This window comes from Elgaria multicarinata, chromosome 3 (assembly GCF_023053635.1).
Source record: "Elgaria multicarinata webbii isolate HBS135686 ecotype San Diego chromosome 3, rElgMul1.1.pri, whole genome shotgun sequence".
In the NCBI taxonomy this organism is placed as follows: Eukaryota; Metazoa; Chordata; class Lepidosauria; order Squamata; family Anguidae; genus Elgaria; species Elgaria multicarinata.
The window spans coordinates 152,253,583-152,264,519 of NC_086173.1; the positions used below are offsets into that span (position 1 = coordinate 152,253,583).

General features: G+C 46.1%; 1 protein-coding gene across 1 annotated transcript in view; it reads right to left on the reverse strand.

Annotated features, from left to right (window-relative positions):
* Positions 1-3,873, reverse strand: part of PPT2 (palmitoyl-protein thioesterase 2) — a 42,424-nt gene extending 38,551 nt beyond the window's left edge. The window contains exon 1 of the mRNA XM_063122384.1: positions 3,849-3,873. The gene's annotated coding sequence lies outside the window, so the exon portion shown is untranslated. The remainder of the gene's footprint in view (positions 1-3,848) is intronic.
* Positions 3,874-10,937: the final 7,064 nt, after the last annotated feature.

Here is a 10,937-nt window from a genome sequence, read left to right on the forward strand (position 1 = left end):
AAATAGGTCTATCTCAGGGATGCCTGTCCCAGAGCGACCAAGAGGTGGGGGATGTATCAGTAAGTGAAGATAGCTACTTTTGCATCCAAGAAGGGGTGATGGAAGCGCACACCAGCAAATTCTTCACCCCTCTGAGAGAGCACACATTCAGGCTTTCTTAATGTGATGTATTTTCATTTCCATGGAAAAAATGTCCTAAGATCAGCCTTCCCTGCCCTGGAGCTCTCCAGAGGTTTTAGACCACAACTCCCAACACCCCTAACCATTAGTCATGCTGGCTAGGACTGAAGGGAGTTGAAGCTGAAAACATCTGGAGGGCAAGAGATTGGGGCAGGCTGCCTTAGATCCTCCCAAACCACCGAGTCTGAGAAGGCTCATACCACATCTGGGTTCATCTGGTCAAGCGTTTATTTTCAGAGGCAATACCAGGTGTGTAACAGGTCAGTAGCTCTCAGTCTGGTTGCGGCCACACACGAACGGGAACAGGCCAATAGGCGCCTGCGACCACAACACATGCAGCATTCCAGACATATTTCAGAGGTATTAGCTGAGGAAAGAATTGCATTTATCCTCCACCAACATGAATGTGACTTTTTAAAGATTAGTTCATTGTTGGTTGAAAGGTAAGAGCGGAGACAAAGATGTTCCATTCTGTTCCCTCCCTCATCCTGCACCACCAACACACACTGCAATGCCCAAGCAAAAACAAAACAACGCCCCCCCCCCCTTTCAAGGCCCTAAAGAGGCAGATCTTCAACTGCAACAGGGCAATGTATATGCTGCAATTCTGCTATGGCAACACAGGAAAAGTGACAAGGAACTCAGCTTTAGCAAGTTTCTAGTCCTTATGGCTTCAAAGGTACACTTGAAAGTGTGTGTAGGCACAGTGCATGCGGGAATCTCAGGGGGGGAAAGCTGGCTGAATAACATCCTCAACAGACAGGGATAGAGCAGCCATCCCCAAGCACTGGCTAAAGGTTTTGAGAATTGTAGTCCAGACAATTTCCATCACCCACTTTCAACCTTGGCTCTACTGAGCTTCCACAGGCACTGGCTGGGGGTTTGGTTAATTGTAGTCTGGCACATCTATGAGGGTGACAGGTTGGGAGAGGCTGCAACACAGGAACTAAAAACTAAATTTCCAAGTGCCTGTCAATCGTCTCAGAATCTTTGCACTTTTTGGCAAAAGCCTGGAAGCTTACTTCTTATTGCCAGCACATTTTCATTTGTATATCCATAAGTTAAAATAAAAATCAAGATCAGGGGTGGGAAAACCCTGGCCCCTCAAATGCTGTTGTACTACAACCACCATCATCCCTAACCATTGGCCATGCCGCCTGGAGCTGATTGGAGTTTGAGTGAAACAATATCTGGAATACCACAAGTTCTCCAGTCTGGAGACATGTAGTATGATCAGCCAGGGTTTCTGACTTCTAATTGTTTTTTTAAATTATTTATTTTTTTATTATTGCATTTATATCCCGCCATTTTTCCTTCAAGGAACCCAAGGCGGCGTACATAACTCACAGTAACAACTAAAGGTGCAATCCTATGCATGTTTAGATAGGAAAAAAGGCCTACAACTTCCAGCATGCCCCTGTGGCATGCTGGGAGTTGTAGGCCTTTTCCCCCTATCTAAACATGCATAGGATTGCAGCTCAAATCTCTCTCTCTCTCTCAGAGGCTACTGAGACAAAGACAAGTTGGTGGCAAAGCCAGGGATGGATCTGTATGTGGGAAAGCCAAGAGTTCAGTTCCAGTCATGCAAAGAAATTCCTGGGCTATGTGCCCCAGGGAAGGTATTTTTTATCCTTTGTTAATTCATATCTGCTCCGCTGAGCCACTACAAAAACACTTGGCTCCAGCTGATGGTCCTCAAGAACTTGTGTTTTTTTAACACAGACACACACACATACTCACAGAAAGAGAGAGAGAGAGAGAGAGAGAGAGAGAGAGAGAGAAGACCCCATTCCACAAAACTGAAATCTGCCCATTCTAGGCCTGGAATATTGCTGAGGCAAGCCAGTCCCCCACTCAGCTACAGTGCTTAGAAAAACTTTTCGATCTAGAATTGCCAGGTTACAACCTTGTCCTTGTACATTAGGAGAAAATAAGAGGATGGTTTCACATGCTTGTTCTCTTACCCACCTCCAACCTTGGCTGTACAGAACTACAGGAGTGTCCTATAATGGAGAAAGAAAGCCCCAAAGGGAGGGAAGGCGGAATGTATGAGTGAAGCTGCATGTGATTCAGGGCCTAGTTTACAGTCTGTTTTCCATAAAAGGAACCAACATTTTCCAGGACTTGTCCCTTTGGCTCCACCCACCAGAGAAGCACTTGGGGAAATGTGGCCCAATTGAATTAGGGCCCTTGGGCTGAAAGAGGTTCAACACCCCTGGTGCTAACCTAGGCCTTACTTTCTCTCCACAGATTAACAAATACATTATATGGGGAAAGAATCTCTACCTCAGCCTTCTCCAACTTGGCATCCTCCAGATGTGCTGGACTACAACTCCCATCATGCTACTCTACAGTCACAGGCTGCTGCTGCTGGCTAAAGCAGTAACTAACCAGGCCTGGCTGAAATACTCATGGCATCTCACCTCCCTTTGCTAATCCAAAATCGCTCAAAATCAGCCACCCCCAAAACCCATTCAATTAGTAAAGCATCACATCAGGCAAATCCGGCCCTTTCTGCCACAGTGCCATCCTCCAAAGAGCCATTCACACACTGCTAAAGCATTCCTAACACCCGCCCACCCCCCACGGCAAGCTGTGGAGTCACCAATGGGCTGGGGAGAAAAGAAGGCTGTGTTGCCTGCTTTTCACAACAGCTTGATGCGCAGCCTGGAAAAGCTCTAAAACCAATGTGCTCTTAAAGGCACAGCCACAGCAGCAAGTTCAGCCTCATTCCCCAAGCAGGTGCCCGCCAAAAGGGGGATTCCGGGAGTTGTAGTCCCAACACTTCCAGAGGGCACAAACTTGGATTACTCTGCGATGGCTGGAATTTTTTGGGGGGGGGGAGGGGGGAGAGCAACAATACACTCCACTGTTCCCTTAACACTTCTGTTCATTGGCCTCATCAAGCTGCATAGCCCCCCCCCCCCGGCCCCCATTTTCAACAGGAAATCTCTAGCTTCGAGAATTTGCAAGGAATTACAGTAGGATAAAGAAGTTCACCCTTCCTACCCTGGAAATAATACACACCAACACACACACACACACACACACACACTTGCAAATCCGTCATATACAAGTTAACACCGGGTGTAAAAACCTGTCAAGTTCAGCGTCTAAGGCTCCTATCTCTTTAAGAGCTACATAAAAGGGGGGAAATTTACCAGATGCGGCTTCTCCCAACAGAGCAGCTTTGTCGAGAATTTTCACCCCCTGTTGAAAATCTTAAAGGCGCAGGAGCTATCTCGGATCTAGACCTGCTACTTTCAAAGGAGACAAACAAAACAGAAAATCACGAAGATTGCATCCAATGTGAGCCTAACTTAACTCATTTTAATAGCTCTGTTGTAAGTAGGACTAGCACCGGATACAACCCGAAGTCGACACGACCCCTTACCGTCCGCTGCACGTCAGTAGGCCTTAGCAGCCTAAAAGCATTATGATCCGGTTTTAGAAAGTCCGACAACTCCACATTAACATCCAGCCCATTCCCTTCCCCTGACCCAGTTCATATGGTGGGCTAATTCGCCTCTCCTAAATCGAATTTCCCCGCTGCAACCCCATTAATTGATAAAGTTCGGTGAAGCGGGATGTTCCGCTTTGCAATGAACCCCTTCGTACGCTACTGATCTCCCCCCAACGCCCATCGGATCTTGCCTGAATCAACGCACCGGCCGCTTCCCTGCCCCCATACGCCAGCTGATCTCCCGTCTCCCTTTTTCTCTGCTTGTTTATTCCCCTTCTCGTGCTGGAGAGGGCGCGCATCAGATCCGGAAATGCTCCCCCGCCCCTCCCCACCCCCCAGGTACCCACCCATCCCAGTCCCGGCAACCGCGCAGGCGTCCCTGGCAACCAAATGTAGCAACGTTCTATTCTCACCTTCACCCCTCCCCCTCCCTTCATTCATCTCTGCACTTCGCAATGGTAAAGCAAGAGCAAGCGGTTGAGGCGCGCCCGGGCCCAAGGCAGTTTTTCTCTCCCTTAGCATTGTTTTAGTTTTTGTGAACCGCTCAGGGAGCTTCGGCTATTGGGCGGTATAAAAACGCAATAAATAATAATGAATAATAATAACATTTCCCCAAAGCCTCAATGTCTGCCTTTTAAATTAACCAACCACCAGTGGAGGCTGGGGCCCTGATTCCGGCGGAGTTGTGAATCCATTCTGGCTTGCAATGAGAACTCTGAAGGAGCTGTCCCTCTATCCCCATTTTGGGGGCAGAGCTGAACCCTATCCCCAAAATGGATTTAGCACCTTGGATATTCAGCTCCTCTAGAGTTCTGGCCGATTCTGACTGAAACCCAGAATGGATTCTCAGCCCCACCGAAGTTGGAGCCACCAGCCTCCTCGGCCTGTACGCACGCTTTCTGCCTTCCAAGGAATCAGAGGCCCTGACGATACTTCCAGACCACCCGTGATCAGTACTTAATTTCTAAAAATGTTCATTGCCGGATTGCAAACCTTCAGGGGGAGCTGCACCAAGTGACCTCTGAAAAACATTCTCCTTTAATTTAACGTGTTTGTTCATTAATAAGAACTATTATCTTGAATGGAATTTACTTCCAAATTTGGATTGCAACCTAGTGCCACAATCATTTGCGTTTTGCAGCCGGAGTCTGTACAAAAGAGAGCAGGGCTCCTGCAGCTTTAACTGTTGTGATGAAGAGGGAATTTCACCAGGTGGTGCATGTATACAAATGACACCTGCTGAAACCCCCTTCTCTACACAATGTTTAAAGATACAGGAGCCCTGTTCTCCTTTTCCTATGGTCACCCTAATTTACCTCAGTGGGGCAAATTGTAACTTTGGGGTGCAATTTAGATCTGGGAAATAGCACAGCAAAAGGTTTTTTGTTGCTAAATGTTCAAAATTCAAGTGGATCCAGTCCAATTCGGGGGTCATAGAATCATAGAATAGCAGAGTTGGAAGGAGCCTACAAGGCCATCGAGTCCAACCCACTGCTCAATGCAGGAATCCACCCTAAAGCATCCCTGACAGATGTTTGTCCAGCTGCCTCTTGAATGCCTCTAGCGTGGGAGAGCCCACAACCTCCCTAGGTAACTGATTCCATTGTCATACTGCTCTAACAGTCAGGAAGTTTTTCCTGATGTCCAGCTGAAATCTGGCTTCCTTTGAGCCCATTATTCCGTGTCCTGCACTCTGGGATGATCGAGAAGAGATCCTGGCCCTCCTTTGTGTGACAACCTTTAAAGTTAAAAACAACCTTTTAAGTATTTGAAGAGTACTTAAGTGTTTGAAGAGTATGTGGGTCCCACACATACATACACCCAATTACTTTAAAGTTAAAGCAGAAACGTCAGGCGCTCCAATTATGGGTCTCCCTACTCCTTGTCTATTTTGGCCCCTAACTTTAGTGTTAGAAACACTGGATTGCATCCAATGATAGTCCTACTTAGAGTAAACCCATAAAAATGAATGGGGCTTAGGTTAGACTATCATTGGATACAACCCCCATTGTGGGGGTGAATCTTGGCACAAATGGCCAGCAATCCACTGGAGACAGCCTTCTCCTAAAATACATATAATTAACTTTTCTCGGGTGGAGCTGTGTTGCAAGCAATGGCTGACTTGGCGGCAGGTGACTGTGTTTGCTGGGAAAACAATCAGAAGCCAGCAAGAGCTTGTCAAGTGGGAAATGTCACAGAGGCCGTCGCTCAAGGAGCTGTAAAATGAACAGGCAGCATTCTGAAGAACCCAGAGAGGCAGCTGAGTGGGTCTGGAATAGGCAGGGCTACAGATTATGTTTCCTTGGCTACTGCGGCAAGGAGCAGCTAGTTTTGTGACTCTGAAGAGGCTGTGGAGTGTAGCATGTAAGTCTCCCACTCCCCTGGTGGACTGGTGATGATGTTGCCCAGGGGCAAGGGGGTTTGTTCCCCTGGAGGACCGTGCTCAATTTGTCCTTCAGAGTAGAATCAGACTCATAGACCTTCGGCGGATGCAACTCAGCTTTATTTCTCGAGAAAGGCAAGACACCAACATAGGGTGACCCTATGAAAAGGAGGACAGGGCTCCTGTATCTTTAACAGTAATGTAGAAAAGGGAATATCAGCAGGTGTCAATTGAAGAGGGTGAAATTCTCTCTTCATCACAACAGTTAAAGCTGCAGGTGCCCTGCCCTCTTTTGTATCTGGCCACTCTACCATAGCTAGTGTAGCTTTAACTGTTGTGATGAAGAGGGAATTTCACCCTCTTCAATTGACACCTGCTGAAATTCCCTTTTCTACATTACTGTTAAAGATACAGGAGCCCTGTCCTCCTTTTCATAGGGTCACCCTACACTAACAAGCTAACGCCCTGCAGGGTCTGGCCCGGAACAATCTAAAGGTATTTCCTTATGCCTGTTTACCCTACCCTGTGCCTGTTTGCATTCTCTTCCCCTCCTTATTGTTTTATTATGATTTTATTAGAATGTAAGCCTATGCGGCAGGGTCTTGCTATTTACTGTTTTACTCTGTACAGCACCATGTACATTGATGGTGCTATATAAATAAATAAATAAATAAATAATACTATATTAGCATACAAACAAAGGAGATGAGCCACAATCATGTGAGGTTACTTCAGAGTCAGGTTAAGCGCCATGTCGCTGTTGCTGGGCAGAGTTTGCACTCAGAACTTGAGGCTATGCTCCCGGCCCAGTACCTTAGGCACGTCTGTGACACGTATACAGGGTCTTGTGATTACCTGATTCGAGCAGGCATTTTGCAGTATATCCAACAATGACAGTGGTAGCTTCAGGGCTATATTTATTATGAGAATGATGATTATTAGTACATTTCTATCGCGCCTTTTCCCCATCTTAGAAAGAACCTAAAGTGACTTACATAGCCCTTGCCCTGCATTGGCTGTAGCAGTCTCAGTGAAAGGGCTGATCACAAGGAAGAGTAATAAACCAGGCCAATTTCCAGCAGAGAGGTTTCAGTTCAAGGGAGCTTAGGCGAAGGACAAAGCGGTCAAGATGACAGGCAAAGTTTGAAACAGTCAGATATATGAATTCAGGTGTAAACAGGAGTGGTCAGATTAACAGGTCACGTCAAACACACAGATAGGCCATCAGATACCAACACAACTCAGTGGCGGAGTCAAGCAGGAGTCCAAGGTCTACAGCACAGAGGTTCAGTCACATGGCAGGGTCAGGAGACAAGGCAGTACGAGCTGGTAAGGCCTGTTCAGAAGACACCTTAAACCACAGTGAATAAGGCTTAAGGCTTGGTGCATGTTACTCTCAGCCCTAGATGTTCTATTCTGTCAGGGATGCTTTAGGGTGGATTCCTGCATTGAGCAGGGGTTTGGACTCGATGGCCTTGTAGGCCCCTTCCAACTCTGCTATTCTATGATTCTATGTGCCATCTCTGACCTGGGGCAGGTCTACATGAAGGGTTTGCCCCGGACTGGATTCGCAATAGCGGCATGCCATCTACATGACACAGCCGCCATCCGGGGGCAAACCATGGAAACTCCACTCCAAAAAAGTCAGGCACTTATTTATTTATTTAAAATATTTATATCCTGCCCTATATCACTAAGATCTCAGGGCGGTGTACAGATAAAAACATACAGTATAAAACAATAAATATACACAGTTAAAAACAAATTAAACCATAATCCAAGTTAAAACAATATGTAATTTAAAAGCAATAGATGCAGTTTAAACAGTTAAGATGCAGTTAAGAATTTTTCGGCAGCTGAGCCCATGGCGCCCCCTGATTGGTTGCCATGGGTGTTATGGAAAAATAACTGATTTCCCAATACTCCCTTCTCCCTTTCCCAAAATGCCACCCTTGGGTGATTTCTAAGTGATTTAGATGAGTAGAATAGACCCCTACTCCCAGGAAGGAGAGAAAAGTCCCACTTACCTATTTGGGTAAGGTCGCTTACTCAGGGGTAAGGATGAGCCCTAGCCCCTGGTTAAATCACCAGGCGCTTGACACACACACACACACCTCTTATTTCCTTTCCTTCCAAAGCTCAGTGGGAAACCAGGGAGAGAAATAAGAGGTGGGAAGGGGGGGGGAGAACCAGGGAGGGAGTGGTGGACAGGGATTAGTTAAAGATAACGGAATACGTGACAGGAAGGTCCCAGGATTAATTGCTAAGGGAATCATGTGATAATGGAGTTTGCAAAGTCAATAGGGTCTCTCACACATCTGGGCATGTCAAGAAGACAGAGAGGAGGATCAGCTGTGACGATCTGAGCAAGCAAACAATTATTTGCATACAATGTTTCCCCCCCCCCCCCCCCCGCTGTATAAAATGAAATGTAAACTTCTGTTCCGGGCCTTTTCCCTTACATTGCAAAGGGAGAAGGACCTTTGTACAAAGAGATTTTTGGTACCTGAGGTGGAAGTAAACTTTCCTTTTGAAAACCTGCATCCGGATGTGTTTTTTTTATTATTTGGCTCAATTGGTTCGTATTCCACAATATTTATAACATGGGTGGCCCCATGCCTGTAAAAGTAAAAAATAAAAATGGGGGAGGAGAGGAACGGGGCCATTCCTCCCCCCCCTTTTTTAATTTGAATATCTGTATCTCTGCAGTTGCGCAGATACAGATAATAAAAGGAAAAAGAAATGCAGGGGAAGGAACAGGCATCCAGAGGGAGGAGAGGAGAGGTGGTTTGCCCTGAGTCCCTGCCCCCTCTCCTTGCGTGCTTCTTCTGGCTGCCCATTCTTCCCCCACCATTTATTTTTATTATCTGTATTTTTATTATTTATTTTTATTATCTGTATCTGTGCAGCTGTATCTGGCCCCATTCCTCCCCCCCCCCGTTGTTTTGTGTGTTTTTTACTTTTAAGGACAGGGAAAGTTCACACTTGTGTTCCTTCCATGCAGATGTCAGGAAGGAACGCAAGTGCAGGCACAAGGTGCCTCGTAGCACCAAAGCACTACCATAAAGATGGGGGCCAGGATGACGCTACACTGGGCTCATCTACACCAAGCAGGATATTCCGCTATGAAAGCGGTATATAAAAGGCAGGAGCCACACTACTGCTTTATAGTGATATTGAAGTGCACTGCAGGATCTACACCACTGCTTTATGGCGGTAATGAAGTGCACGGACAACTGTTGGGACCCATGAGGCATCTACACGAAGCAGGATATAACACTATGAAAGTGGTATGAAAGCAGTATATGGTATATGTCATGGGCCCCAACAGTTGTCAGTGCACTTCAATACCACTATAAAGCAGCAGTGTTGCTCCTGCCTTTTATACACTGCTTTCATACCACTTTCATAGTGGAATATCTGCTTGGTGTAGATGAGCCCTCAGAGAACCACCTCATGGTTTCCTTGGCCTGCAGTTCCGGAGCACTTCTTGCCTTGCCATAGGTTGCTTCTCAAGATGTGAGGTGCAGTTCTTACCTCAGCAGAAATTCTCACCATGCCAACTAGGAGGAGGGGGTCGGGATATCAAAGTAGAATGGGCCACGGTTCCCCTTCTACCCGTACCCTCCTCCAGCTCTCATGTTCCTGGTAGCTCATCCACTCTGCCTTCCTTTTTTGCAGTGCTGCTATTCAACTCAGGTCGGCCTGCAGTACGACCGCACTTATTCATGATTTAGTCATGGATGAGAAGGCTGACCTGACGTGCATTACTATTCATTAATTTCTTTAGTGTTTATAGCCAATGGCCATCACAACATCATAAAACCTTAAAACAGTGGTTCTCAACCTTCCTAATGCCACGACCCTTTAATACAGTTCCTCATGTTGTGGTGACCCCCAACCATAAAATTATTTTCGTTCTTTTCTACACGATCCATTGTCATGGGATGGTTTGCTAATGAAAATAATACATAACAATAGCTTTAATAATACAAAAGATGATACATGACATAGTTCAGTCAATACAGTTTCCTAAGACCATCGGAAATATGTGTTTTCCGATGGTCTTAGGCGACCCCTGTGAAAGGGTCGTTCGACCCCCAAAGGGGTCCCGACCCACAGGTTGAGAACCGCTGCCTTAAAACATTAATCTGATTAAAACCTTTGAAATGGTAGAATAAGTTAGCACATTAAGCAAAATAGAGCAGCAATAAAACACGTTATCTTGAATCAATGCCATACTCTTTGTGTTATTGTCTACTTTTCCCAAGGTCAGAATCCAGACCTGCCACAAAAGCTCTCCTTAACTTTAATGCTACTAGGGCAAATAGGGCCATCCTGTAGCTTACAAAGTTGTCTGTGTCTGCCAGCAACCACCTGATTTTGAACTCTTCCGTGTGGCCTTCAAGGAAATTTAGAAAGGGGAGGATGAATTTGGTCTGTGGTGATTTATAAAAGTGGCAGTGAAGAACATAATGAGCCAAGTCCTCAACTTGGCCTGCTCTGCATATGCTTCTAACATAAACGCTCATTTACGGGACAGTTACCATATCTCCCCTTCAGGAGTTCCGTAGGCATCTGTTGAAGTCTTAATTGCGTAAACACTCGCCTGACAGGGAAAAAGGTTAATTCCTTGAGATATGAAGCCATTTTGTGGTCCTGCTTGAACTTAGGATACCAGATGGCCAACTTACATTTCCTAACCTGTTCAAGGTCAATCCCAATATCATTACTGAATATTATATCACGGATTGGCGAACAGGTAGGTCGTGTAAGGTTGTGACTGAGAGAGGTGAATAGGATGACATCAAACTTCTACCAGTATGCACCCATCCCTCCCTATCCTGTAGGTCCAAAAAGCCAATTTTTGCCAGGTGTTGCTGAGGCATCTGGCAGAGCTTTTTCATATGA